The sequence below is a fragment of the Xyrauchen texanus genome, chromosome 24 (genome assembly GCF_025860055.1).
Source record: "Xyrauchen texanus isolate HMW12.3.18 chromosome 24, RBS_HiC_50CHRs, whole genome shotgun sequence".
In the NCBI taxonomy this organism is placed as follows: domain Eukaryota; kingdom Metazoa; phylum Chordata; class Actinopteri; order Cypriniformes; family Catostomidae; genus Xyrauchen; species Xyrauchen texanus.
In genome coordinates, this window is record NC_068299.1 from 42,000,720 (window position 1) to 42,008,402 (window position 7,683).

Consider the following 7,683-nt stretch of genomic DNA (forward strand, 5'->3'; position numbering starts at 1 on the left):
TGCATAACATACTTTCTATGGGTGGTGTAATGATGCATCGATGCAACGTGCCAAAAATCGATACATTTATAGACATTTTCACGCAACGTCAGTTTATGCATTATCGTCAAAGCGTGCATTCTCGTTTAAACAACCCTTTAGAATGGCAACCAACAGTTTGAAGGTCCAAATCAATGCAGTTTCAAAGGCTCTACACGATCCCAGCCGAGGAATGAGGAGTAGTAAGTATTACATACCTTGTGACAAAAAATGATTTATGGCCCTGATTTATGGTTTAATTGCTGTACCTTTGACCTTTCCCCTTCCGCTCACCCCGCCCCGCACCGCCCCACCCGCCCTCTTTCCCTCCCACCCACCTTCCCCCATTCCGGTGTGTGTGTTGTGGTGTGACGTGTTTGGTCATATCTGATGTTATATGTCTGCAGAGGTATCCGCCCCCACAACTGTGTATTTAAAAAGAGTTTAGGTTTGAAAATGAGATGTCAAGATAATGTATGGTTCATGATGAAATAATTCATTGTTGTAATCATTGAGTTGTTTTTCAGAAACATGTTAAAGTAATGTGTGTGTGGGGTTCATTTGGATTTATTATTATTATTGTAAGACATAAAAAGCAGTATTATGTTTAAAATGTGTTTAAATGACATCTTTAATGAGCGTGTAATGCTTGGTGTCAAACATGGTACAAGTTTTTTTATTAACAAAAGGGTGAAAATGTGTTTTCTAAAACAGTGGATATTGGATAAGACAAAAAACATTCAGATGGTCGCTTTAAAATAAGGATTTAATGGTTAATGATTGTTATTTTAAACATCTCTCAGGCTCCCATATGGTCTAGAGGTTAGGATTCCTGGTTTTCACCCAGGCGGCCTGGGTTCGACTCCCGGTATGGGAGAGGGTGTGGCATGGTAATCCACTGAGCTCTGATCTACACGGAGCTGTTGTGAAAACAAAGGCAATTCAGTGGCATTCTCGGCACAATGACGTGATTTTCAACAACTATAATCTTTGATATTGGTTTAACAAATACACGTATTATTAAAAACAATATTTCATTTAATTGTAGTTCTAACAACAGATGTTTCTAAACAGTGGATATTGACTGATCAAAATCAAAGGATGCTAGTCATTTTTAAAAATAATAAATAAATCGTTAGCAAATGCATATGTGGTATTTTATCAGTGACCTTTTTATAGATCAAAGGTTCAGATTGTCAAAACACATCAAAGACATTTTTAAAAATATTGAAAATAGTTTATCATTCTTAATCTTTGATATTAGATTAACAAACACAATAATTAATTTTATCTGTAACAGTAACAAAAGGTCTTACATTTTAAAAACAAAATAGTTCGCTTTATAAAATACAGATTTAACACAAAAATCTTACATTAGTTCTGTGCAGTCCTTTCATGAGCGAGGGGTTGCGATACAGTCCTAAAACCTGTGTTCATTTCATATCATCATTTCTCTTAGGAGATATGTGTGTGTGTGTGTGTGTGTGTGTGTGTGTGTGTGTGTGTGTGTGTGTGCCCTATAGAGGGTTAATGGATAGATAACTACCTAAACGTGTGTGTGTGTGTGTGTGTGTGTGTGTGTGTGTGTGTGTGTGTGTGTGTGTGTGTGTGTGTGTGTGCCCTATAGAGGGTTAATGGATAGATAACTACCTAAACGTGTGTGTGTGTGTGTGTGTGTGTGTGTGTGTGTGTGTGTGTGTGTGTGTGTGTGTGTGTGTGCCCTATAGAGGGTTGGTGGATAGATGATTACCTAAACGTGTGTGTGTGTGTGTGTGTGTGTGTGTGTGTGTGTGTGTGTGTGTGTGTGTGTGTGTGTGTGTGTGTGTGTATATATGTGTGCCCTATAGAGGGTTGGTGGATAGATGATTACCTAAACGTGTGTGTGTGTGTGTGTGTGTGTGTGTGTGTGTGTGTGTGTGTGTGTGGCGTGTATTTATCACTTTGTGGGGACCAAATGTCCCCATAAGGATAGTAAAACCCGAAATTTTTGACCTTGTGGGGACATTTTGTCGGTCCCCATGAGGAAAACAGCTTATAAATCATACTAAATTATGTTTTTTGAAAATGTAAAAATGCAGAAAGTTTTCTGTGAGGGTTAGGTTTAGGGGTAGGGTTAGGTTTAGGGGATAGAATATAAAGTTTGTACAGTATAAAAACCATTATGTCTATGGAAAGTCCCCATAAAACATGGAAACACAACAAGAGTGTGTGTGTGTGTGTGTGTGTGTGTGTGTGTGTGTGTGTGTGTGTGTGTGTGTGTGTGTGTGTGTGTGTGTGTGTGTGTGTGTGTGTGTGTGTGTGTGTGTGTGTGGCCTATAGAGGGTTGATGGATAGATAACTACCTAAACTTTGTGTCAAAATTGGGCTTCCATGCAGGGGGGGCGTAACATTTTACCATTTGTGCGGTATGTGTGCGGAAATTGCGCTTTAACTGACAAAACATGTGCTTTGTCACTACAAATGAGTACCGTCAGTATTTTGGTAAACAGGTTTATTTTATATAGAATTCTGACGAAATATCTTTAATACAAAAGTTTGTTACATTTTTTTTTTTAACCATGAGATTCTAAAACAGTGGATATTGAATGATATTAGTTTATTTTTCTCAAACAGACGATACTGGCAGAGCAAACTCATTTAGACGGACACTTTATTAACAAGGGTTAGGCTATTTATTTTTACCAGAGACTAAAACGTATTTTAAACCAAATGTTCAGATTGGCAAACACAATATTGCCGTTGAAATAGTATGCATTATAAATTGTAACTTTAACACGTGTTGTATTGCATTTTTCCAATCAAATTAATAAGGCGTTTTTGATCCAGACTTTAAGGCTGACGATCGACAAATGTTTTGTGGCGGGGGTGAAGACGCGCCAAGATTTCGAAGTGTCAGGGATTTTGGTATAGTCTGGACAGTCCTTTCAAATTATTCAGGCATTAAACTATCAAACATACCAATGTTGATTTATTCAGTTCTAAAAGAGTGTAACTAAACATACATCCAAGAAATAGTTTACACAAATTATATTTGTAGGCTACTATTAATATTGTAAATATCCATGGGTGCGTTTCTTCACGAGCATTCGTCTGCTGCAGATTTGTCACATCTATATTTACCTACAGTCATAACAAGTGACATAAAAAATGCACATCCGATATAAACTCAAACAATAGAGCAATTTACTTAAATCAATGAGTGGTATACATTTCTTAATCATCGTTTTCATCGTCTTAAACATGAGAGACAAAAGCAATGGATACATGACACCATTGAATTGAATCTGAAGCGTTATAGAGAGAGAATGCCAAACGATGTGCAAGTTCTCGATATGTGACTGAAAATGATAGAATTAAACATAAAAAGTACAATGCTCAGAACTATGAAACCAACAAGCAACATCGTATCAACATAAAAGAACAGAGCGACAGAAGTATGCCAATATCAAACAGCTACAAAGGATATAACTATTTCTTCTTTTCGTTGTAAAAAGCAGGCTGAATGGTGTGTTGTTTACACTTTCAAACCATATGTTTGTTTACTTCTGTAAGGGGTTAAACCGTTTCATTAGGTAATACGAGGTTTATACACGTGTAAAATGTAAAAATATTTTATTTTAAGCCATAGTAAAAAACTCATTACATTACATGTGGTCTTCAGATTTGAAAACACAACCCATTTAAAACAGAACGAGGTATTTTGTGTGCAAATGTCACAGATGAGACACGTTTGTGTGCGAGACGGCAGCGGGTGTTTAACAAGTGCATTACTCTTTTAAAATGATATTTTTCCAAGCGAATGTTTGGCATTAGTTTAGCAAACACTTTTATTTCACTAAAACACAATAATATATATTTTTTTAGCTATAGCTCTAACAACAAATATCTTTCCAAATCAGTGGATATTGGTTGTGAAGCAAACTCATTCAGATTTTCACTTTTAAAGATAAGGAATAAATGGTGTTACGAAAGATTACGTTTAACATTAGTTTAACAAACACGGCTATGTTACTAAAATGCAGTAACACATTTAAATGCTAATTTAGATGCATCTTTAGCACAAAGATTCTTACATTTATTAAAGACATGAAAAGTATCTTTCTAAAACGATGTGTAAAGGGCGTGCTGCAAATTAAATCCACATTCACTAGGCAATACAGTATTTTAGCAAACAGGTTTATTTGACTAAAACGCAATAATGTTTTTAAAGAATTCTGATGATATCTTTAATACAAAGGTTTGTTACATTTTTCATTTAAACATGAGATTCTAAAACAAAGACTACGGTTATGCAGCAAAACACACATTCAGTTTAAATATGAACAAATATTTTAACAAAAATAAAGTTTTGCGTTTTGATTTATATTACTAAAACACGATAAGCATTTCACGTAATTCTTCATGTTGTCTTGCATTTTTACTTTTTGACAAAGAGAAATGTTTTTAAACATTAGGTGGTCTAACACATCTCTAGCAATGACGCTTTAAAGATGCTGAACAAAAACTTTACCATAAAATGTATTTAACATCTTTATTTCAACAATGATCATTTTAAATGAAATACCATACATTTTTCCACTCAAAGTCTTTCAATCGATACTGAGCTCTTACAGGAAGTCAGAGGTCTGGGGTGGGAGGTTTTTCAGAATACGCACACACCCCCTGATCAGGCCTGATGGGGTCTTGTGTGATTCTGTTCAGCAAAACAATATGGTGCCATGAGTTTCCTGGTGTTTTATGGTTTGCTTTCATTGAAAAGCATGGTGACAACCAAACGTGTGAAAGAAGGGAGATAAAAGGGTTTATTTTGTTATAAAAGTTTTTCTTTTTACCCATCAAGTGCTCCATGTAACGTTGTGAAACATGGTAGAGATGTGGTTAAAGAAGTATTGCTCTTTGTAATACAGGCAGCAATTCAATATAATTACTTAAAAGAATAGTAAGTTTTTAGAAATCATTTGCTAAATCAATAGTTCAAATTCAGAGGTTTTTATAGTATGCTGTACACAGTTATCATAAAACCCATGTCAATTCAAGTGTGAACATTTCAAAGAAATGGGGTGATGGCATACTGGACAACAAATGACTTGTGATATACACACACAAGATATTTTAACACTAATTCACACCCTGAAACTACATTCATGGTACTGTTACGTCAGTGGGGTGTCAAACACAAATGCAAAGGCTGAGTTTACTTTGACACTCATATTTTTGGTATTAATTTACTCATTCCTGGATCAAACCCCACACTCAGAAACGTGTACATGAACAAAAATGTGTACTGTTGTGATGCCAACTGATCATCGCTTTACTGACTTTTATTTCAAGAAAACCACAAAGTCTACCAATAACTGATGAAGTAACGTGTTTACAGGACTGCATTTACTCACAAAAGTTCCTCTATTGCCACAATTGGATTTTTGTTTGTTGTAGAGTTATCCTCATTTGTAAATAGTTGTTTGTTTAAATGTTGCGATATTTTCTAGTTTACAAAGATGTCAGTTTTAACACACACACACACACACACACACACACACACACACACACACACACACACAGGTAAGTATCATTATAATATCAAATTCACAACGATCAGTCCTTCTATACATTACACTAATGTAAGTACATTAACTTTGTCATACGTTGACTGAACCACAATAAATGTTTCTCCAAACCTGGAATAAAATAATTTGTCAGAGTGACGTTTAAACATCTCATGTTTGACGTAATCAACTAAAGTTGTTTTCCCTGAAGACCCGTAAGAAGAGTTGTTTTTACAGGCTATTTGTTAAAAGAGTCCTGTTGTGTGTAATGGTTGTGTCAGATTATCACACCATACAAACACTTACTAACTACACACATGCACAAACACTGTACTCTGTACACAGATTTGAAACTTTTAGCAAAGATTTTAGCAAATAGATTAAAGAACATTTTTACCTAATATTATTGAAACAAATCAGGCATATGTGATTGAAGGAAGAGATATAACAGACAGTTTGTAGCATAAGGGACGTGGTGAGCTACATGATGGCTGAGGGTAAAAGGGGATTAGTCTGGATCTAGAAAAAGCCTTTGACAGAGTGGAGCATGAGTTTTTATTTCAGATTTTAGGAAAATTTGGGTTTGGGAAGAATTTTATAAAGTGGATACAAATTTGATATAAAGGGGCTAAAAGTCAAGTAAAGTGCAAGGGGTTTTTAACAGGGGTTTTTAATAACTCCAGATCAATTAGACAAGGATGTCCGTTATCGGCACAGTTATACAGTTTAGTGGCAGAGTCTTTGGGGTTGGCAATAAGGGCTGAAAAGGAGGACAAAGGGATTGTTTTAGGAGAGAATGAAGAGATACAAAAAATGTATCAATACTCAGATGATACAACTTTAATAGTGAACGATGTTAAAAGTGTTAGAAAAGCTATGGAATTATTACAAAGATACTGTAAAGGATCCGGGGTGAGAATAAATATGTGTAAAATCCCCTCATCTTTTGCCAAACAGACCTTACACAGTGAATTTTCAGCCATCCCAATCTTGTGCAGTTTCAGTTAAGAGAATATAATATTATGTCTTATACTAAAGTCTAAGTTTTCCATTCTAGCATCCATGAACCATTTTCTTACATTTTCCCATAACATCCTTTTATCAAAATCATTCAATACTTTTTCCCAAAATTGTTTGGCTACTGGCTCTTTAAAAGCATCTTTCCTAAAATACACATAAAAATCCTTAAAAGATCAACGATTAAAAAGACCATCTTCTCCTTCTTCCCTTAAAAACACTTTCATGCTTTTCTTCATCCCCCTCCTTTCCTTTCTCAAAACATTGTCTCCTTTATTTGTTCGTATTGTTTTTCTAATACCTTCACGTTAACTACCTCTTCAACCCCCTTCAGCTCATCTAAAATTGCATAAAAAGGTAAGAATCCATCTTTTACTTCATATAAAACATCTTTTATTCTTTTAAAACCTGCGTTAATCCACTGTTTAAAATACAATACTATCTCCTTATATCAAATATTCTCATTTAAGAACAATGGTTGATTTAAAATCTGCACCCTCCCTTTCGGCTTTATGCATACATGTTTTTTAAATTCACCCCATGATTCCAGTACTTCTGCATACAATTCTGGTATTTCAGTAATCATGTGTCGTTTCAGTTTCATACATAAAATATCATACCCCATTCCCATATTTCCACATTTATTTAAAAACACCTTCATCATCTTCTTCCATTCTGCCTGATTTTCATCATCTAAAAACTTTCTCACTGTCTTAACCCTAAAACTTTTTTTTCTTTAATTCTGGGTCCTGTAACCTTAGCCCTCCCTCTTCCACCGCCCCTATTATCGTTTCAGTATGCTATTTTGGATGGTTTTGAATCCCAGAGAAAGTTTAAAATTACAGTTTTTATTCTTTTCCCCACCCATACTGACATCGGTGTGACTCCCAGCACATACCACACCTTCGCTATCATAACAGCATTCAAGACCGAGACCTTTCCCTTTAGGGTTAACTCTTAAAACTCTTTCTATGTTCCCAACCACTTCTTCCCACATTAGATCCCTCATCATTCTTTCATTTTTCCCAATTCTTACACCCAAAATCTTTAAGCCCTCTTCTTCTTTAAAAGGAAACAATTTTTCAATATTCTCACCTTCCCC

General features: G+C 35.2%; 1 non-coding gene across 1 annotated transcript; it reads left to right on the forward strand.

The window, feature by feature from the left end:
- Positions 1–823: 823 nt before the first annotated feature.
- trnae-uuc (transfer RNA glutamic acid (anticodon UUC)) lies at positions 824–895 on the forward strand. The gene has a single exon. It is a non-coding gene; the product is annotated as a tRNA-Glu (tRNA).
- The last annotated feature ends 6,788 nt before the right edge of the window (positions 896–7,683 follow it).